This window comes from Bos indicus x Bos taurus, chromosome 15 (assembly GCF_003369695.1).
Source record: "Bos indicus x Bos taurus breed Angus x Brahman F1 hybrid chromosome 15, Bos_hybrid_MaternalHap_v2.0, whole genome shotgun sequence".
Lineage (NCBI taxonomy): Eukaryota > Metazoa > Chordata > Mammalia > Artiodactyla > Bovidae > Bos > Bos indicus x Bos taurus.
This window is the reverse complement of record NC_040090.1, coordinates 6,989,156-7,012,434: the sequence shown is the minus strand read 5'-3', so window position 1 is coordinate 7,012,434 and position 23,279 is coordinate 6,989,156. Positions and strand designations below refer to the sequence as shown.

At 41.0% G+C, this 23,279-nt stretch overlaps 1 protein-coding gene and 1 pseudogene across 2 annotated transcripts in view; one reads left to right on the top strand and one right to left on the bottom strand.

Moving 5' to 3' along the window:
* C15H11orf49 (chromosome 15 C11orf49 homolog) overlaps positions 1-23,279 on the top strand; it is a 210,793-nt gene that overhangs the window by 101,614 nt on the left and 85,900 nt on the right. The window lies entirely within an intron of this gene.
* On the bottom strand, positions 22,282-22,351 carry LOC113906109 (annotated as a pseudogene).

Genomic DNA, 23,279 nt, shown 5'->3' with positions numbered 1-23,279 from the left:
TAGTGTTGAAAATTTAATCTTTTCCAGTTTTATTTTGCTTGGCATAACCTGCTCTTCCTTCCCACTGCTGCCACCTGACCCTAATTTAGAACCCTAACTAACCACATCGGAGAGGTTGTCAAACAGACAGATTCCTTGATCCCGTCTCCAACCTACTGAATCAGAGTCAGCAGGGGAGGGACCTGGGAATTTATTTTTTAACAAGCATTTCAGGTGATTCTTAAAATCACTCAAGTGTGCGAAGTATTGAATAATTTCTTCACTTTTTTTCTTTTGCTCCAGTCCTTGCTCTACATCAGCAGTTTTTAAGCCGGGTTGCATGTCAAGTTCACTCAGGGAGTTTTTAAAAACTGCTGGTGCCCAGGCCCCATCCCAGAGCGATTTAATCAGAATCTTATGGTTTGGGACCTATGCTTTTTTCTTTTTTAATAAGTAAAAGAAATTTTATTGCAGTACAACATTTAGAGAAAAAAGCAAAATAATAAATGTACAGCTTAATGGAGTTCTTAAAAACAAACATACTCATGTGATGTCCCTCCAAATAAAGACAGAGAACATTACCAGCACCCCAGCTGTCTCTCCCAGGTCCCCCTCATCATGAATCCCCTCTAGGTCACCGCTAGTCTAACATTTATCACCATAAACTAGATGTGTCTGATCTTGAACTTTATGTATCGAGAATCATAGAACATAGAGCACTCTTCAGGGTCTGGCTTATTTTGCTCAACATCATACTTCTGATTTGTTGGAGTTAGCTGCAGTTTGTTCTTTTTTATTGTTGTACAGAATTCTATTTTATATAAACCACAGTTTTTTTTATCCCTTCTGCAGTAAGGTGGCATTTGGGTTGTTTTCAGGTTCAAGCTAGTACAAACAGTGTTGCTCTAAACATATTTTTGTACGTCTCCTGGTACACAGATTTCTGTTAGGTATGTACTTAGGAGTGGAATTGCTGGGAATGTGTATGTTCAGCTTCAGCACATATTCCCAGGTTTCCAAAATGACTGCACCATTTTCCACATTTTACTGTAGCTTGTGAGAGTCCCTGTTGCTCTGGAACTTTTAGTGGGGCCCATGTGTTTTCAAAGCTCTGCAGTTGATCGTGATACACACTGAAGCTTGAGAACTACTGCGAGACCTTGTATAAATACAGCTCTCTAAAGCACAGCCCTGGAAATGTGAATCCCATTACATTACATCCACACCAGATCTAACCTTTCCACCCACCACTTTCCTACTCACAGCTGACGCTCACCACACACAGTCATTCACTTTCCCCCAAACACTCCTTATGCTTTTTCCCAGCACACCTTCGTTTTTTCTTTTCTATTTGGGCAGAACTTTCTTGCAAGTCTGTCACATTCCTGCGCATCTTCAAACAAACCCAGCTCAAGTCATGCATCTTTTAAAAGTCTTCGTGATTCCCACATCCTCCCCTCCTTGCAGGGCTTCCCTGGTGGCTCACTGGTAAAGAATCTGCCTGCCGATGCAGGAGATGCAGGTTAGATCCCTGGTTCAAGAAGATCCCCTGGAGAAGGAAATGGCAACCCACTCCAGTGTTCTTGTTGGAGAATCCCATGGACAGAGGAGCCTGGCGGGCTACAGTCCATGGGGTCACAAAGAGTCAGACACAACTTAGCAACTAAACAAAAACAACCCCTCCTTGCCTTACTTCTCTCCATATGTCATCTCTCTTACAACACTTGTTCTATTATATTTACATTTAGTTATTAGCAAACATATAATCTCTTTGCTAAGACATCTCACGGGTTAGAGTAAATCGATTTTTATGTCTTTCCTACCTCTCACTCCAGCTCGTAAATCTGTAATGTCAAGCTCCATATGAAACCCTCAAGAGAAGACTTTAATTTGGGTACAGCTGTGTAACCACGGTTAAGTTACTTTTTCCAGGCCTTAGTTTTCTCATCTATAAAACGGAGCATATACTACTTCACCATTGTGAAAACTAAATGAGATAACAAATTAAAGCAGTTATTAATCTTGGCACATAGTAACTGGTTCATCAATGCCCGTTGTCTGTGTCATGTGGTGAGTATCATTGTTCGTTTCCTTCAGGGTAGAGACAGCATGGTTTATCTCTGAAGCTCCATTCAGTGCCTTTGCTTGTTGCCGGTGCTCAGTACAGGCTGGGAGAATAAATCAATGAATGTCTGCTGAATGGTTGCATGGGCCAGGCTTATTTATAGTCCCTTTCCAGAAAGCCCATCTTGGAAGAAGTCAAATTTCAATTTAACCATCAGAGATAGACAGAAAGTAGGATTTTTACTAAAAACTTTAAAAACTGCATTAAAAAGGCCAAATCCCCAGTTTAACCATACAACAGCTGCTCTCCTTCTGCTGCCTGCCAGGAAATAGGGAAAACCCTCCAAGAGCTATTTGCTGTTTGTTTGTTCATCTTCTGATAAACATGCCGTGACTTGGGGAAAGCACACACTTCGCCTGCAGGCAAGCGTGGGTCTGGGAAGTTGCAAGTAGCAGTAATGAGGAAGAAATCCCCAACTCTGTGGGAGAGGTTCCTGCAGGGACTCAGCTAAAGCCATTTGCCGCTTTGCTGAGTTATTTACCAAGATGAAGGGACTGGGTGTGGCTGGCCTGCGAGTCCTCCTGGGAAGTCACTTTAAGAATCTCTCTAATTTCCTCACCCTTCATCTTTGTTCTCTGGCTCTGCTGCGAGGGCGCAGGCAGTCGCACCCACCTAGCTGTGGTTCCCAGCACACTGAATTCTTTGGAGCTGGCTGTTGCAGCCAAGGATTCCCTGCCCTGCTCTTTCCCCCTTGCCCTGATTTGAAAAACAGTTTGGGAAATTCTCATCTGGCATGGAGATTGATGAGAAGAAACCCCATGGGCTGTGTGCTCTTTTTCTAGATACACAGGACCAAGAAGGGTCTTTTGAGCTTTAAATTGTCCTTTCTCAAAAACCCAGTATTGATAGACTACATGTGAACAAGTTATACAAAGTAGGATCTGCCATCACCACTCTCATTTAAAGGCATTTTATTGCTAAGAGGCTGTATAAGTGAGACAGAAGCAATACCAGAGAGCATTTATCACCATCTATGTCGCTTGCAGAAGGAATATAACAATACACTTAACTAATGAAACCTCATGAAAGATGTGTAACAAACCATATGAAGATTAATGGGTAAGTCCACGAAAATGTTTACCAGGTGTCTAATATCATTTAAAATATGAACAAATAAATGACTTTAACCAAGTTATAATCAAAATGGGTCTGATGACAAAAGAATTAGCAACTTGAAAAATATATAAGCCCAGTGTCCAAAACCTTATTTGTCATGTAAGTTGGCCAATAATTCCTTGGAAGTGTGTTTCTGTTTTTAAAATAAAATTAACTTCAGGAAGCAGCGATAGACAAGGAAGTAATACGATTTTAGGAAGACTCTGAAAATCTACATTTATTGTCTCAAGTGGCAGAACAGCAGAATGGTATAATACCATTTATATATATTTTATGTCTGTATGTATTTATATGCATACAAAAATGTTTGGGGAGAGGTTTACCAGAATGTTATTAGTGGTTTTCTTTCAATGCTAGGATTTTACTTTTTTTTTTTTCACACATTTTTATATTGTTTGAGTTTTTATAATGACTGTGTAACATTTTTATAATCACAGTAAAAATAAAGCTATTTGGGGGACTTCCCTGCAAGTCTAGCAGTTAAGACTCCACACTTGTACTGCAGGGGGCGCAATTTGAGCCCTGGTCAGGGAACTAGGATCCTGCCAGTCTCATGGTGCGGCCAAAACAAACAAACAACAAAAACAATACCTGAAACACAATAAGCATCAGCTGTCATCATGTGAAAAAATAAAGCCATTTTTGTTTAAAAAAAAAGATTTTGTTCGACCATCTGCCGTGGGCCCACAGAGGTACTAGGAGCCATAGGGATTAGAAAAGAAGGCTGTGGCCTAGCCACCAAGATGTTCACATTCTAGTTGGGAAGACTCCTAAGGGGCGATGTGGTAGAGAGTGAGCAGGCGTCAGGACGTGCGGTTCAAAGAAGTACTAGAGGCTACCAGGAAGAGGAGAGGTCGTGTGGAAGTTTTCACTGGAAAGAGGAGGTTCGAGTTGGACCTTGAAAGATGGACAGAATTTGACCAGGAGCGGGGCAGGCGGACGTTTTAGGCAGCTTGAGCACTGAAGCAATAATAATGGTATTTGAAAAGACAGTGGGGAGCCAGTTTATCTAGAATAGTAAGCAAATATAATTTGAGGTAGAGAAATTTGCTTTCTTGCCAAGTTTATTCTATATCTTTATTTTGATACATTGCAAATTATATTTTGGTGTACTTGAGCATTTTAAAAAAGGATATCTTAGGAAAATAAACACAATTATCCTGAATATTGACTCTAAAGTGACATAGAAATTAGACTACTCTGAACATTTCATTATTTTTAGTGTATTGAGAATGAAAGCCCTCAGTACATGAGCTCTCTAATGCTGTCATTTCAATCCATATTTCAATTCAGTCAATGGCTTTCTGTACAGGTTTTTAATTCGTGATTAATAGTGTTCCTACTTTCTTGTACTAAAAGTCAAAAAGTAGAGTATGAAATATGAGGGCCAAAACAAAAACAAAATTTTACTTTAAAAAGAGACATTAAAGTACACTGCTGGTGGGAATGTAACTGATACAGCCACTATAGAAAACAAGTATGGCAATTCCTGTAAAAACTAGGAATAAAACCACCATCTGATCCAGCAGTACCACGTCTAGACACATACCCTGAAGAAAGCAAAACTGAAAAAGACACATGCACTCCAGTGTTCATTGCAGCACTCTTTACAGTAGCCGAGACATGGAATCAACCTAGATGTCCATCGACAGATGAATGGATAAGGAACCTGTGGTGCACATACACGATGGAGTACTACTCGGCCATAGAAAGGAACACACTTGAGTCTGTTCTAATGAGGGGGATGAACTGGAGCTTCCTATACAGAGTGGAGTAAGTCTGAAAGAGAAAAACATGCTGTATATTAATGCGTATATATGGAATCTAGAAGGACGGCACTGATGAACCTGTTTACAGAGCCGCAGTGGAGACACACACCATGGTCAGGGTGGGGAGAGGAGAGACAGGGTGAGGCAAATGGAGAGAGCAGCGTGGCTGCATGTGCACTAACATGTGAATAGAAAGCCGGTGGGAATTTGCAGTGAACTCACACTGCGGCTCTGTAATAACCAGAGAGGTGGGAATGGGCAGGAAGTAGGAGGAAGGTTCAAGAGGGAGGGAATATACACCTATGGTTAATTCATGTTGATGTATAACAGAAATCAAACCAATATTGTAAAGCAATCATCAGTCAAAAATAAATATTAAATAAATAATAAAAAAGACATTAAGGGACTTTCCTGGTGGTACAGTGAATAGGAATCCATCTGCCAGGGCAGGGGATACAGGTTTGATCCCTGGTCCAGGAAAATTCCACATGCCTCGGAGCAACTAAGCTCATACACCGCAACTCCTGAGCCCACACTCCAGAGCTCCCAAGCTGCAACTGCTGAAGCCCTCATGCCCTAGGGCCTCTGCAACGCAACAGGAGAAGCCACCACAATGGGAAACCCACGCTCCACAGTGAAGAGGAGCCCCACTCATCGCAACTAGAGAAAACCCATACAGCAGTGAAGACCCAGTTCAGTTCAGTTCAGTTGCTCAGTCATGTCCGACTCTGCGACCCCATGAATTGCAGCACGCCAGGCCTCTCTGTCCATCACCAACTCCCGGAGTTCACTCAGACTCATGTCCATCAAGTCAGTGATGCCATCCAGCCATCTCATCCTCTGTCGTCCCCTTCTCCTCTTGCCCGCAATCCCTCCCAGCATCACAGTCTTTTCCAATGAGTCAACTCTTTGCGTGAGGTGGCCAAAGTACTGGAGTTTCAGCTTCAGCATCATTCCTTCCAAAGAACACCCAGGACTGATCTCCTTTACCATGGACTGGTTGGATCTCCTTGCAGTCCAAGGGACTCTCAAGAGTCTTCTCCAACACCACAGTTCAAAAGCATCAATTCTTTGGCGCTCAGCTTTCTTCACAGTCCAACTCTCACATCCATACATGACTACTGGAAAAACCATAGCCTTGACTAGATGAACCTTTGTTGGCAAAGTAATGTCTCTGCTTTTGAATATGCTGTCTAGGTTGGTCATAACTTTCCTTCCAAGGAGTAAGCGTCTTTTAATTTCATGGCTGCAGTCACCATCTCCAGTGATTTTGGACCCCCCAAAAATAAAGTCTGACACTGTTTCCACTGTTTCCCCATCTATTTCCCATGAAGTGATGGGACCAGATGCCATGATCTTAGTTTTCTGGATGTTGAGCTTTAAGCCAACTTTTTCACTCTCCTCTTTCACTTTCATCAAGAGGCTTTTTAGTTCCTCTTCACTTTCTGCCATAAGGTTGGTGTCATCTGCATATCTGAGGTTATTGATATTTCTCCCAGCAATCTTGATTCCAGCTTGTGCTTCTTCCAGCCCAGCGTTTCTCATGATGTACTCTGCATAGAAGTTAAATAAGCAGGGTGACAATATACAGCCTTGACGTACTCCTTTTCCTCTTTGGAACCAGTCTGCTGTTCCATGTCCAGTTCTAACTGTTGCTTCCTGATCTGCATACAGATTTCTCAAGAGGCAGGTCAGGTGGTCTGGTATTCCCATCTCTTTCAGAATTTTCCACAGTTTATTGTGATCCACACAGTCAAAAGCTTTGGCATAGTCAATAAAGCAGAAGTAGATGTTTTTCTGGAACCCTCTTGCTTTTCTGATGATCCAGTAATTTGATCTCTGGTTCCTCTGCCTTTTCTAAAACCAGCTTGAACATCTGGAGGTTCACGGTTCACGTATTGCTGAAGCCTGGCTTGGAGAATTTTGAGCATTACTTTACTAGCGTGTGAGATGAGTGCAATTGTGTGGTAGTTTGAGCATTCTTTGGCATTGCCTTTCTTTGGGATTGGAATGAAAACTGACCTTTTCCAGTCCTGTGGCCACTGCTGAGTTTTCCAAATTTGCTGGCATATTGAGTGCAGCACTTTCACAGCATCATCTTCCAGGATTTGAAATAGCTCAACTGGAATTCCATCACCTCCACTAGCTTTGTTCATAGTGATGCTTTCTAAGGCCCACCTGACTTCACATTCCAGGATATCTGGCTCTAAGTGAGTGATCACACCATCGTGATTATCTGGGTCATGAAGATCTTTTTTGTACAGTTCTTCTGTGTATTCTTGCCACCTCTTCTTAGTATCTTCTGCTTCTGTTAGGCCCATACCATTTCTGTCCTTTATCAAGCCCATCTTTGTATGAAATGTTCCCTTGGTATCTCTAATTTTCTTGAAGAGATCTCTAGTCTTTCCCATTCTGTTGTTTTCCTCTATTTCTTTGCACTGATCTCTGAGGAAGGCTTTCTTATCTCTGCTTGCTATTCTTTGGAACTCTACATTCAGATGCTTATATCTTTCCTTTTCTCCTTTGCTTTTCACTTCTCTTTCCACAGCTATTTGTAAGGCCTTCCCAGACAGCCATTTTGCTTTTTTGCATTTCTTTTCCATGGGGATGGTCTTGATCCCTGTCTCCTGTACAGTGTCACGAACCTCCATCCATAGTTCATCAGGCACTCTATCTATCAGATCTAGTCCCTTAAATCTATTTCTCACTTCCACTGTATAATCATAAGGAATTTTATTTAGGTCATACCTGAATGGTCTAGTGGTTTTCCCTACTTTTCTTCAATTTAAGTCTGAACTTGGCAATAAGGAGTTCATGATCTGAGCCACAGTCAGCTCCTGGTCTTATTTTTGTTGACTGTATAGAGCTTCTCCATCTTTGGTTGCAAAGAGTATAATCAGTCTGATTTTGGTGTTGACCATCTGGTGATGTCCATGTGTAGAGTCTTCTCTTGTGTTGTTGGAAGAGGGTGTTTGCTATGACCAGTGTGTTCTCTTGGCAAAACTCTATCAGCCTTTGCCCTGCTTCATTCTGTATTTGCCTGAATTTGGGCCTTGCACTCTCTATCAAACACACTGAATTTATAATGAAAGGGGAGAAGAGATATAAAGCCAGAAGAGAAGAAGAGATGACAGTGATTGCTGTTGTTGTTGTTGTTCAGCCACTAAGTCATGTCCAGCTCTTTTCTACACCATGGACTGCGGCAAGACAGGCTTGCGTGTCCTTCACTATCTCCCGGAGTTTACTCAGACTCACGTCCATTGAGTTGGTGGTGCTGCCCAGCCATCTCATCCTCTGTCACCCCCTTCTTCTCCTGCCCTTAATCTTTCCCAGCATTAGGGTCTTTTCCAGTGAGTCATCTCTTCTCATCAGATGGCCAAAGTATTGGAGCTTCAGCTTCAGCATCAGTCCTTCCAATGACTACTCAGGGTTGATTTCCCTTAGGATTGACTGGTTTGATCGCCTTTCAGTCCACGTGATAGGTGTGAAGTAAATTTTACACCTATCTGCAGGTTGACTGCAGATGGATTAGTAGGAACTGTTTTAGCAAAGAAAGCTGCTGACTCACAAAAGAGAAAGATATCTGTTCATGCTGGGTCAGGCACTCTGAAACTAGGGGTGTGAGGAGAGCTGAAAACAGGATTTGGTGAAAGCCCTTATAAGGAACTGTTAGCACCTGAGAACTTCTTCCCCACATAAAGCATCAAGGTCAGTACTTCTTTCTCTATCCAGTTGAAGGCTGGAGCAACCAAACCGAAGACGTCTCAATTCAAGAATACCAGGTTCAGAGCAGAGGTGAGATAGCCTCGTGAAAACAAGGAAATCAACCAGTGTCTACAGGCTGTGTGTTGATACCTATCCCTACTTCCCTTGCTTAGTTCTCAGAATGCTGGCTGCCGAATGGATACTCCCCAAGCGTGAGTCTGGAATATTACCTGGGGAAACGAAAGTAGCCCCTGAAAAAGTTCCCACAAATCTGACATTTAGGAGTTCCACTGTGAAATGACAGGTCTCAGCCTATTCGTTCTACAAAGGAGTGCAGTGTCAGCAAGCTCCATCCATTGAGAAAACCAGCTTTTTGACATCTTACTCTAAATATGAATGGATATATTCCTGGATCACCAGCCATGTGGAAGAACTCTCTAACACGATAGCCAGAAATGAAGGCCAGACAAAAAGGGTAGACAAAGAGGCAACTCAGAAGAAGTGGCGACAAGACCAGGATCAGAAGAAAACTTTAAGAAGGCTCTCGTTAATATCATCAGGGAAAACAGAGAAGGTATTGGATCCACTAAATGGGACTAGCCTGCCATATGTGGATATACACTCACACATACATATGGAGAAGGAAATGGAACCCACTCCAGTATTCTTGCCTGGAGAATCCCAGGGAGAGAGGAGCCTGACAGGCTACAGTCCAGGGATCACAAGAGTCGGACACGACTTAGCGACGAAACCACCACCACCACCACCACACATACATATAAACATAAGTACACATATATATGTATTTTCTTCAAAGAACAAGAAGGAATTTTTGGAAATTAAAAATATAATAGCATAAATTAAAATTTCAGTAGAAAAGCTGGAAATGGCCCAGAAGAGGCAAAAGAATTAGAAAATAAGAGAAAATTACAAGGAATTAGAGGCCTACTCCAGAAATGTAATGTCTGAAAAATTGGACTTGCAGAGAAAAGGAATTAGAATGTGAATGGGCTTCTCAACAACAACGCTGGAAGTTGAAAATCAGTAGAGCGATAGAGCAATGCTTTCAGAATTCTAAGGGAAAATTATCAAATCAAATTATTCATCAACTACGAGAACAGAATATAGATTTTTAGATAGGCAAGAGCTTATAAATGTTAACTCCCATGCAGCTTTTCTCATGAAACTACTGGAGGACGTGTTTCACCCAAAAATGAGGATAAATCTTAAAGGTGAAATTATAGGATCTGGAAAAAGCTATCCAACACAGGAAGGAAGTAAAGGGGATTCTCAGGATGATATTGAAGGTTAGTCCCAGGATAGTCGTTTGTGCAGGAGAGGTAGATAGCAATCAGCTCAGATTGCAGTGTCAGAAATCTCCAGGAGAAATGCCTACAAGAATACGTTAAAAATAGAACTGATGAAACTGTTGTGTTAGATTACATTCGGCTGGAGAATTAGAGATGAACACTTCAGTCAAAGAAATAGTAATTAATACTTACAAACTCCAAGCAAACCAAGAACGATGTAACTCCAAAAGAAACAAAATGTTGTATAAAAAAAGAATATGTAATAATAGCACGGCTTGTGGCTTGGCTGTGAATAATATTTATGTAGTATAAAAATTATAAACACTGCATATTTCAAACTAGAATTGTTACAATTGGTTCAGTTCAGTCGCTAAGTCCTGTCCAGCTCTGTGCAACCCCATGGCCTGCAGCACTCCAGGCCTCCCTGTCATCACCAGTTCCCAGAGCTTGCTCAAACTCATGTCCATTGAGTCTGTGATGCCATCCAACCATCTTATCCTCTGTCATCCCCTTCTCCTGTCTTCAGTCTTTCCCAGTATCAGGGTCTTTTCCAATGAGTCAGGTCTTTGCATCAGGTAGCCAGAGTATTGGAGTTTCAGCTTCAGCATCAGTCCTTCCAATGAATATTCAGGACTGATTTGCTTTAGGATGGACTGGTTGAATCTCCTTGCAGTCCAAGGGACTCTCAAGAGTCTTCTCCTCATTAATATATTACAAAGATGGAGGGATGGAAATATGTGTGGGTGGTAAAAAAGATAATCTACCATCTTCAACTAAGAGTCCAAAAATAATATCTAAGATTTAAAACTCGAGGAATAGCAGCATACATGTTATTAAGAAATGACAAGTGAAGAACAGAAGACTCATGGAGTTTAAGTGGAGCTGGTTACAAGCGTGCTACTGCAGTTTGGTTTGGAATCAGCTGAGTGTGAAAAGCCAGTGAACCTTCCAAATGAACTTGTCCAGCGGGATTCAAGACTGATGACGAGATTAGAAGTGGGAATATAATCAGAATTTAAAACGTGAATGGATGAGATCACCGGGGAACGAAAGTGTAGGGAGTGAGAAAGGAAAGGACAGAAGTTTGGGGAATGCGTATATTTAAAGGGTGAGAGAAGGAGAAAGAATCAGGGAAGAAGCAGGAAGAAAAACAGCATAGAATACCACTGTATAAGCCAGAGGAGGAAAGTTTCAAGTACTGGAGGGACAGCAGTATCAGAAAAATGTCCTTTGAATCTGTGGCGATTGGGAGCTCATCCATAACTTTCAAGAGGACAGTTTTGATGCGACAGAAGCGACATGGAACGGGCTTCTGAGTGAGTGAATGAGTAGTCAGAGGTAATGAATGCAGCACACTCTTCTGAGAAATTTGGCTTTGAAAAGCGAAAGGAGAAGCAAGTAGCTTTAGTAAGTAAACTATGAAAGATGTTTAAATTAAGGGAGCACTCAAACTTATGTGGGCAGATAGCAAAGAGCTAATGGAGAAGGTAAGAGGAAAGATGCATGCATAAGGCGGATAACTGGCAGAGCAGGGTCCCAGAGAAGCTGAGAGAACGTGGACTCGGGAACACAGATGGAGAGAGAGAGGGAAGGAAGAGGTGAGGGGAAGTGAAGACACGGGGAGATTTAAGGTATGGAGGAAGGAAATTGAAGGATTAAATTAGATGGCTTCAATCTTCTCAATAAAATAGGTTGTCTGCTTAGAGTGGAGGGGTGGGAGCAAAGGGTTAGTTTAGAAATTTGAGAATGGAAAATGTCTGGGGCAGCTGCTGTAAGGAATGCAATACAAAGTTCAAAGGAGATGACTGAAAGGATTACCCGGTAGCCATGAGCATCCAGTCGAAGTTGGATTGTATGAATTTGTAATAAAGCCAATCAGTATGGTTTCTGGACTTCCTCCAAGAACACTGTATCTCCAAAAATTGTATAGGCCATCATCTTGGCTAGGGAAGGGCTTCCTATGAGTGTCTTAGGAGACATGCTGCTGCTGCTGCTGCTGCTGCTGCTGCTGCTGCTAAGTTGCTTCAGTCGTGTCCGACTCTGTGCGACCCCATAGACGGCAGCCCACCAGGCTCTGCCGTCTCTGGGATTCTCAAGGCAAGAACACTGGAGTGGGTTGCCATTTCCTTCTCCAATGCATGAAAGTGAAAAGTGAAAGTGAAGTCACTCAGTCGCGTCCGACTCTGTGCGACCCCATGGACTACAGCCTACCAGGCTCCTCCGTCCATGGGATTTTCCAGGCAAGAGTACTGGAGTGGGGTGCCATTGCCTTCTCCACTTAGGAGACATCCCAGGGTTCAAAACCTTCAGAAAAATCCTTGCTCAAGAAAAGTTACTGCTCAGGAGTACCAAAGAGCAGGTTTGCTTGTGGGTCATGCAGGGGTCTTCTGGAGAGAATCATGGGCAACAAAAAACAAGGTATTCAAGAGACTTAAGAGAAACAGGGCAGCTTGGTATCGAAAAGATCTATAGCTGCATGGATATCTAGACACAAATCTGGGGGTGGGAGCATGTTGGAGAACATCTGGAGTCAGATGAAAGAAGAAAGTGACATCATGTGAGATTACCCTGTAGGCTACCTAGCCGGATGGAAGAACTAGATGAAGCATTCTTGATACATATCATAAAACTGGCCTGAGTCAGGAGAGCATGGCGACCGGGATTTCAAACATCAAGACATAAGTTCCAAGCCACATTCAGCAAATAAGCAATATACTTGATTGATTCTTTTAATCTCCTGTTTATGTTTTTCTGATCATTAAAGAAACACTTGCCTATTATAGAAATGTAGTAGTACAGCAAAGTATAATGAAGCAGAAAAATGATTACTTACAAATCCACTACTGACAGCACTCACCATTAATATATTTGCTAATTATTTCTAGGTTTTTTTTTTCTTTTGTGCTTAAACAATAGAATTTTATTTTCTCACAGTCTGAAGACTCGGAGTCCAAATCAGGGTGTCAGCAGGTTTGATTGCTCCTGAGGCCTTTCTCCTTGGTCTAATATTTTTTATACATTGTTTTTACATAGTAGAGATTATGCTGAATAACATTTGTATACCCAGTTGGGTTTTTTTAATATAGAAGCTTTTCCTCATGTCTGTTTCTCATATATCTCATACATATCTTCATAAAGATCTGAATTTTTTTAATTTTAAATCTTTGATTTGCCTTCATATTATGTCCCTCTCTCAAAAGGAAGAAATATGAGATAGGAGTTCTAGCTGTAATTATAAAAACAAGTTCACTATTTACTGTTTGCTATCAAACAGTAAATTTACGCAGCTTCTCTGGTGGCTTGAATCCACCTCCCAGTGCAGTGACATGGGTTCGATCTCTGGTCCAGGAAGATCCCCAGAAGGAAATGGCAACCCACTCCAGTATTCTTGCCTGGAAAATCCCATGGACAGAGGAGCCTGCTGGGCTATAGCTCATGGGGTCGCAAAAGAGTTGGACGTGACTTAGTGAATACAAAACAACAACAACAAATAATTATTTACATTTTTCTAAAGATACCAGTCAATACTACTAAGCAGGACATAAAAAGGAATGAATTTGAGGCAGTTCTAGTGAGGTAGATGAAACTAGAGCCTGTTATACAGAGTGAAGTTAAGTCAGAAAGAGAAAAACAATATCATATATTAACACATATATGTGGAATCTAGAAAAATGGTACTGATGAGCCTATTTGCAGGGCACCAATAGAGATGCAGACATAGAGAACAGCAGGGGAAGGAGAGGGTGGGATGAACTGAGAGGAGCATTGAAACGTATGTATTACCATGTATGTAAAACAGATTGTTATTGTTCACCCACCAGGTTGGTCCAACTCTTTGTGAGCCCATGGACTGCAGCACGCCAGGGTTCCTGGTCCTCCTTCACTAATTCCTGGAGTTTGCTCAAACTCGTGTCCATTGAGTCGATGATGCCATCCAACCATCTCGTCCTCTTTCAGCCCCTTCTCTTGCCTCAATCTTTCCCAGCAGCAGGGTCTTTTCCAATGAGTTGGCTCTTTGCATTTGGTGGCCAAATTATTGGAGCTTTAGTTTCAGCATCAGTCCTTCCAATGACTATTCAGGGTTGATTTCCTTTAGGATTGACTGGTTTGATCTCCTTGCAGTCCAAGGGACTCTCAAGAGTCTTCTCCAGCACCACAATTCGAAAGTTTCAATTCTTCCATCAGATCAGATCAGTCGCTCAGTCGTGTCCGACTCTTTGCAACCCCGTGAATCCCAGCACGCCAGGCCTCCCTGTCCATCACCAGCTCCCAGAGTTCACTCAGACTCACGTCCATCGAGTCACTGATGCCATCCAGCCATCTCATCCTCTCTCATCCCCTTCTCTTGCCCCCAATCCCTCCCAGCATCAGAGTCTTTTCCAATGAGTCAACTCTTCGCATGAAGTGGCCAAAGGACTGGAGTCTCAGCTTTAGCATCGTTCCTTCCAAAGAAATCCCAGGGCTAATCTCCTTCAGAATGGACTGGTTGGATCTCCTTGCAGTCCAAGGGACTCTCGAGAGTCTTCTCCAACACCACAGTTCAAAAGCATCAATTCTTTGGAGCTCAGCCTTCTTCACAGTCCAACTCTCACATCCATACATGACCACAGGAAAAACCATAGCCTTGACTAGATGAACCTTTGTTGGCAAAGTAATGTCTCTGCTTTTGAATATGCTATCTAGGTTGGTCATAACTTTCCTTCCAAGGAGTAAGCATCTTTTAATTTCATGGCTGCAGTCACCATCTCCAGTGATTTTGGAGCCCCTGAAAAATAAAGTCTGACACTGTTTCCACTGTTTCCCCATCTATTTCCCATGAAGTGATGGGACCAGATGCCATGATCTTCGTTTTCTGAATGTTGAGCTTTAAGCCAATTTTTTCACTCTCCACTTTCACCTTCATCAAGAGACTTTTTAGTTCCTCTTCACTTTCTGCCACAAGGGTGGTGTCATCTGCATATCTGAGGTTATTGATATTTCTCCCAGCAATCTTGATTCCAGCTTGTGCTTCTTCCAGCCCAGCGTTTCTCATGATGTACTCTGCATATAAGTTAAATAAGCAGGGTGACAATATACAGCCTTGACATACTCCTTTTCCTATTTGGAACCAGTCTGTTATTCCATGTCCAGTTCTAACTGTTGCTTCCTGACCTGCATACAAATTTCTCAAGAGCCAGTGGTAATTTGCTGCATCTTGCAGGAAGCTTAGCCCAGTGCTCTGTGACAACCTAGAGGGGTGGGATGGGGTGGGAGAGAGGTTCAACAGGGTGGTGACATTTGTATACCTATGGCTGATTCATGTTGATATATGGCAGAAAGCTACACAAGATTGTATCCTCCACTTAGTGCTTGCTTCCGCAGCACATATACTAAACAATTATCCTCCAATTACAAATAAAATTTTTAAAAAGGAAAAAAGATAATAGCCCTCTAACAAAACTGTATCTTTAGAAGAAGAGGTGATACATTTCCATTGTTCAATTATAAACAGGAATCTTGTGTCACTAAATTTAAGAGGATTTAGGAAAATTTACTTTCTTGTTAAAAAAAAAATACTATTAGGCAGGAGAAAGAAATAAAAGACATAAAAATTTTAAAGAAGGAAAAATTACATTATTTGCAGGCAATACAGCTGCTTACTTGGAAAGCCAAAGACAACCAAACTGAAATCTATTATAAACATTATGAAGGGGACTTCCCTGGTGATTCAGTGGTTTAGAATCTGCCTTCCAACACAGGGGACACAGGTTCAGTCCTTGGTCAGGGAACTAAGATCCCACATGTCCTGGGACAACTAAACCCAAGCACCGCAACTCTGAGCCCACATACTGCAATGAAGATCCTGTGTGCCCCAGCTAAGATCTGATGCAGCCAAATAAATGAACAAACCAAAAAAATTTATGAAGATTCAGCAAGGTGGCTGGACAAAATATACTAAAACCAACCATTTATTTTAAAAATAATAGCCTTTATATAGTCAAACAAGAAGAAAAGTCCCTTCCTCTAGCAAAAGAAGATAAAATACCTAGGAATAAACCAACAAGAATATGCAAGAACTGTATGAAAGAAGCCTTAAAACCTCACTGAAGAACTCAAAAAGAAAACTTGGGCATATGGAAAGGCATACTCTGTTCTTAGAAAGACTTAACCATCATAAAGCTATCAGTTCTCCCTAATTTAATTTATAATTACCATGATCTCAGAAGAATACCAAGAGGATTTAATTTTGTTTGCTTATGTTTTGTGAGACATGCTGATTGTAAAGTTTATACAGGAAAACTAAATAGGCTAGAATAACCAGGACTATCTTGAGAAAGAAAAAGAATAATAGAGTAGTAGCTCCTTCCAGATATTAGAAGCTATTCTAAGGCTATAATAATTCTACTAATAATAACTAAGGCAAAACACTGTGTGCCAGGTACTGTTTTAAGCACTTTTGAGATAATTCATTTAACCCTCACAACAGCCCAAGGAGATTAACTTGCTCAAGCTCACAGAGTTAATGAGTGGCAGAGGTTGAACTTAAACTCGGGGTACTCTGGCTCCAGTGTACATGCTCTTCATAACCATGCCATACAAACATTCATCACTAGAACATGAATAGGTAAGTGAAAAATCAGTGAACCAGATTTTGAAGTCTAGAAATTGACCCAAATATGAAATGGAGTTAACCTGTGTTGGAGAAGGGAGGACATTTAAAATCAATGAGCATAATTGTTCGCCATCTTTTAAAAAGTGAAGTTGGATTCCTTCCTCACACCTTACATGAAAATAAATTTACAGATGGATCAAAAATGTCAGTGTGAAAAAATGAAACCACGGGGCTTCCCTGGTGGCTCAGTGGTAAAGAATCCGCCTGCCAATGCATGAGACATGGGTTCGATCCCTGATATGGGAAGACCCCACGTGCCTCAGAGCAATTAGGCCCATGTGCCACAATTATTAAGCCTGTGCTCTACAGCCTGGGAGCTGTAGTACCGAGCTCACGTGCTGCAACTGCTGAGACCCACGTGCCTAGAGCCTGTGCTCTGCAACAGGGGAAGCCCCCCAGTGAGAAGCCAGCACACCATAAGGAGAGAGGAGCCCCTGCTCTCCACAACTAGAGAGGGCCCTAGCAGCAATGAAGACCCAGCACAGCCCAAAATAAGTAAATTAAAAAATTTTTTAAGTTAAAAGGAATATAACTCTTTTTTTTAAATATTGAATCTATAAACATGCTCAAAGAAACCACAGGAAAATACTTTTATAGTTTAATAGAAGGAAAAGCCTTTCTTAATATGACTGACAAAAAAACCATCAAAGCCATAAAAGATTGGTATATTTCATTAAATTAAAAAGGTAGAAAATCTGCTTGACCAAAAAATTCTGTAAATAAGATAAAAGATTAACAACAAGCAAGGAGAAGTATTTGTAACATATCATAAGTGAAGGGCTAATTTCCTTACATACAGAGTTCCTAAAAATCAATAATAAAAGTTCTAAAAATTCAGTAGAATATTAAATGAAGAAAACAAAATTCACAGCAAAGAATGGTAAAAGTGATTCTTTAAAAAATATTTAATAATAGCTTGATTGAAATATAACTCACATGCCATACAATTATCTTATTTAAAGCATGCAAGTCAATGGTTTTTAGTATATTCACAGAGTTGTGCAACAATTACCACAATCAGTTTTAGAGCATTTTCATCACCCCCTCACCCTCAGAAGAAACCGTAATCAGAAGGAACTCTAATTACTAATTAGCCCTGCTTCCACCAGTCACGGACCTACTTCCAGCCCGAGGCAGCCACTAGTCTACTTTCTGTCTCTGGATTTGCCTGCTCTGGCATTTCATATAGAAGGACCCATACGTATGTGAACTTCTGTGTCTGGTTTCTTTCACTCAGAATAGAATTTTCAAGGTTCATCCATGTTGTTTCGTGTATCATATCCATACTTTAGTTCTTTTTTATGGCCAAATAGTATTTCATTGTATGGGTATACAGTTGATATTTATCTACTCACCCATTGACAGACATTTGGGTTGTTTCTATGGTTTTGGCCATTATGAATAATATGCTGTGAATATTTGTGTGGAAGTTTTTGTGTGAACATAGCTTTCACTGGGCTTCCCAGGTGGCGCTAGTGGTAAAGAACCCTCCTGCCAGTGCAGGAGACATAAGAAAGGTGGGTTCAGTCCCTGGGTCAGGAAAATCCCCTGCAGGAGGGCATGGCAACCCACTCCAGTATTCTTGCCTGGAGAATCGCATGCACAGAAGAGTCTGGCGGGCTACAGTCCACAGGGTCACAGAGTTGGACGCAACTGAAGCAGCTGAGCATGCAAACACACACGATGTCTCTTCTCTTAGATGTATAGCTGGCAGCGGGATGCTGGATCATATGACAACCCTACGTTTCACTTTTTAAGGAACCGTTTGCCTGCCTGTGCGTTTGTGCTAAGTCACCGCAAATCCTGTCCAACTGCTTGCAGCTCTATGGACTGTAGCCCGCTAGGCTCCTCTGTGCATGGGATTCTCCAGGCAAGAATACTGGAGTGGGTTGCCAAGTAGATTGCCATGCCCTCCTCCAGGGGATTTTCCCAACCCAGGGATCAAACCCATGTCTCCTGTGGCTCCCGCGTTGCAGGTGGATTCTTTACTGCTTAGCCACCTGGCAAGACTGCCTGCCTACTAAAGTGGCTACACCATTTTACATTCCCACCAATGTATGAGAGTTGCCATTTCTCCACATTCTTGCCAGCACTTGTCTTTTTCTTTTTTTTTTTAATATAGTTGATGTACTGTATTATGTTAGTTTCTGGTATACTACATACTGATTTGACGTTTGCATCCATTATGAAGTAATTGTCATGGTAAGTCTGGTATCCATTTGGCCCCATACAAAGTTATTATGATATTACTGACCATATTCCTTATGCTGTATGTTACATCCTTGTGGCTTATTTATTTTTTAACTGGAAGTTTGCACGTCTTAATCCCCTTCACCTCTTTTGTCCCCCCACCCATTTGTTCTCTGTGTCTATGAGACTTTTCATTTTGTTTTGTTTGTTAGATTCCAAGTATAAGTGAGATCACATAGTATTTTTTCTTTCTCTGTCTAATTTATTTCACTTAGTGTAAAACTCTCTAGATTCATCAGTGTTCTTTCAGATGGCAAGATTTCTTTTTTATGGCTGAGTAATATTCCATTTGGAGAAGGCAATGGCACCCCACTCCAGTACTCTTGCCTGGAAAATCCCATGGATGGAGGAGCCTGGTGGGCTGCAGTCCATGGGGTCGCTGAGGGTCGGACATGACTTGAGCGACTTCACTTTCACTTTTCACTTTCATGCATTGGAGAAGGAAATGGCAACCCACTCCAGTGTTCTTGCCTGGAGAATCCCAGGGACGGGGGAGCCTGGTGGGCTGCTGTCTCTGGGGTCGCACAGAGTCGGACTCGACTGAAGCGACTTAGCAGCAGGAATATTCCATTACATGTATGTATGCCACATCTTTATCCATTCGTCTATCAGTGGACACAGGTTGCCTCCATATCTTGTCTGTTGTAAATAATGCTGCAGTGAACACATATATTGCTGTGCAGATATGTTTTTGAAATAGCATTTTTGTTTTCTTTGGGTAAATATCTAGAAGAAATTCATGGAGCATATGTTAGTACTGTTTTTAATTTCTTAAGGACCCTCCATACTGTTTCTCATAGTGGTTGCACCAATATGCCATTGCCCCAGTAGTGCGCAAGCAGTCCCTTTTCCCCACATCTGTGTTGTCTTTTTTGATGATAGCCATCCTGACAGGTGTGAGGTGATACCTCATGTGGTTTTTATTTACATTTCTCTGATGATTAGTGATGTTGCACATTTTCATCTGTCGGCCATCTATGTCTTCTTTGGAAAAATGTCTGAGTCTTCTGCCCCTTTTAAATTGGATTATTTGGCGTTTTGCTATTGAGTTGTTTGAGTTCCCCGTACATATTGACTATTAACCCCTTATCAGATACACGACTTACAGATATTTTCTCCCATTATTAGGTTGCCTTTTCTTTCTTCTTCTTCTTTTTTTTTGATCATGCTTTGTGGCATGCAGTATCTGAATTCCACTATCAGGCATCAAACTTGTGCCCCTGCAGTGGAAGCATGGAGTTCGAGTCACCAGGCCAACAGGGAATGCTGCTTTTTCACTCTATTAGTTGTTTCTTTTGCTGTGCAGAAGCTTTTCAGTTTGATATCGCTCTTGTTTATTTTTGCTTTTGTTGCATAAGCTTTTGGTATCATATACCCAGAAAAATTGGTGCCAAGATCAAGATCAAGGATGTTTTCCCTTATGCTTTCTTCTAGGAGAAGAAGAAAGTTTCAGGTCTTACATTAGCCTCCTTTAAACCATTGTGAGTTATTTTTTGTGTGTGGTGTAAAATAGAGGTCCGATTTAATTATTTTGCATTTGAATGTCCAATTTTCCCAGCACCATTTATTGAAGAGACTATTCTTTCTTAGCTATCTTGCCAAATGTTAGTTGACTGAACACGTGGGCTTATTTCTGGGTTCTCGAGTTTGTGCCGTTGCTCTACATGTCTGTTCTGATGCCAGTACCGTACAGTCTTGATTACTTTAGCTTCGTAGTATTGTTTAAAGTCAAGACGTGTCATGCCTCCTGCTTTATTCTTCCTTCTCAGAATTGCTTTAGTTCTTCAGGGTCTTTTGTGGTTTCATATGAATTTTAAGATTTTTTTTCTATTTTTTCTGTGAAAAATGCCATGGGAATTTTGATAAGGATTACATTGAATCTATATATGGCTTCAGGTAGTATGAGCATTTTAACATTATTGATTCTTGCAGTTGGTGAACATAGATATCTTTGCATTTGTTTGTGTCTTCAATTTCTTTGATCAAACTCTTGCAGCTTTCAGTGTACATATCCTTCACTTCCTTGAATGAATTTATTCCTAAGTATTTTATTGTTTTGGATGCTATTGTGAATGGGATTATTTTCTTAATTTCTTTTTCAGGTAGTTTGTTGTTAGTGTATTAAAATGCAACTGATTTTTGTATGTTGGTTTTGTGTCCTATAACTTTACTGGATTTGATTTATTAATTCTAACAGTTTAGGGATTAGATTGGAGTTTTTAAGATTTTCTATATATAAGATCATATCATCTACAAACAGAGATAGTTTTACTTCCTTCTTTCTGATATGGATGCTTTTTATTTCATTTTCTTGCCCTATTGCTCTGGTTAAAAATTGCAGTACTGTGTTGAACAGGATGGTGAGAATAGGCACCCTTGTCTTGTTCCTGATCTTTAGAGGGAGAGCGTTCAACCTTTCACCACTGAATACGGAATAAGCAGTGGATGTGTCCTGTACAGTCTTTATTTGGTTGAGGTACTTTCCTTCTATATCCAATTTGTTCAGTTTTCAATCATGAAAGGAAGATGAATTTTGTGGATATATGTTTTTATTTCTCTTGCATAAATCAGATCAGATCAGATCAGTCGTTCAGTCGTGTCCAACTCTTTGCAACCCCATGAATCCCAGCACGCCAGGCCTCCCTGTCCATCACCAACTCCTGGAGTTCACTCAGACTCACGTCCATCGAGTCAGTGATGCCATCCAGCCATCTCATCCTTTGTCGTCCCCTTCTCCTCCTGCCCCCAGTCCCTCCCAGCATCAGAGTCTTTTCCAATGAGTCAACTCTTCGTATGAGGTGGCCAAAGGACTGGAGTTTCAGCTTTAGCATCATTCCTTCCAAAGAACACCCAGGGCTGATCTCCTTCAGAATGGACTGGTTGGATTTCCTTGCAGTCCAAGGGACTCTCAAGAGTCTTCTCCAACACCACAGTTCAAAAGCATCAATTCTTCGGCACTCAGCCTTCTTCACAGTCCAACTCTCACATCCATACGTGACCACAGGAAAAACCATAGCCTTGACTAGACGAACCTTTGTTGGCAAAGTAATATCTCTGCTTTTGAATATGCTATCTAGGTTGGTCATAACTTTCCTTCCAAGGAGTAAGCGTCTTTTATTCTCTTGCATAAATATCTAAGGGTAAAATCACTAACAAACTGTTTTCCACATTGGTTGTACTGTTTTATACTCCTATCAGCAATGTCTGAAAATTTCAGTTGTTACACATCCTTGCTAATATTTGGTGTTGTCAATCTTTTTTCCCCCAACTTTGAGATATAATTGGCATGTAACATTCTGCAGGTCTAACGTGTACTATGCAATGATTCGATATATGTATATATTGTGAAATGATTACCACAGTACAGTCATTTTTTAAAATATGGAACGTTTCACAAGCTTGTATGTCATCCTTGCACAGGGCCCATGCTAATCTCTCTGTGTGTGCTCTTTCGCTCAGTCATGTCCAATTCTTTGTGACCCCAGGGATGTAGCCAGCCAGGCTCCTCTGTCCATGGAATTTTCCAGGCAAGAATACTGGAATGGGTTGCCATTTCCTACTCTAGGGAATCTTCCTGACTCAAGAATCAAACCCATGTCTCTTGTGTCTCCTGCATTGGCAGGTGGGAAGCTCCAGTTGGCTCAGTGTTGTAAAGAATCTCTGTATTGTGCCAGTTTTAATATATGTTCTTCTGAAGCAAGCAGTCATTTTTTTTAACTTCTTATTTTATATTGGAGTATAGTCGATTAGCAATGCTGTGATAGTTTCAGGTGGACAGCAAAGGACTCAGCCCTATACATACATGTAGCCATTCTTCCCCAAACTCCCCTCGCATTCAGGCAAGCATAGTCTTTAATTTCAGCCTTTCTAATGGGTCTGAAGTAGCCTTTCTAGTATCTTATTGTGGTTTTGATTTGCGTTTTCCTGATGACTAATGATGTTGAACACTTTTTTATTGTTTATTGGCCATTTCCTCTGTGAAATGCCTCTTCACATCTTTTGCCTGTTTTTTATTGGGTTATTTATTATAATCATTAAAACAGTTCTTTATATATTCTGGTTCGCAGTCAGATGTATGTATTATAAATCTCTCTCACTCTTTGGCTTATTTATTTCCTTAATGAAGTCTTTTATAGAGCAGAAGTTTGAAGTCTATTTTCTGAATTTTTTCTTTTATGGTTAGGTCTTTTGGGTCCACTCTAAAAAAATCTTTGCCTTAAATACGTTTACAACACTATTACTCTACATTTTCTTCTAAAAGCTTGAGAAATTTACTTTTACATTTAGATATATAATCCATCTTGAATTAATTTTTGCGTGTGGTTTGAAGTTGAGATCAGGATTTTTTGTTTTGTTTTTTTTCCATATGGATA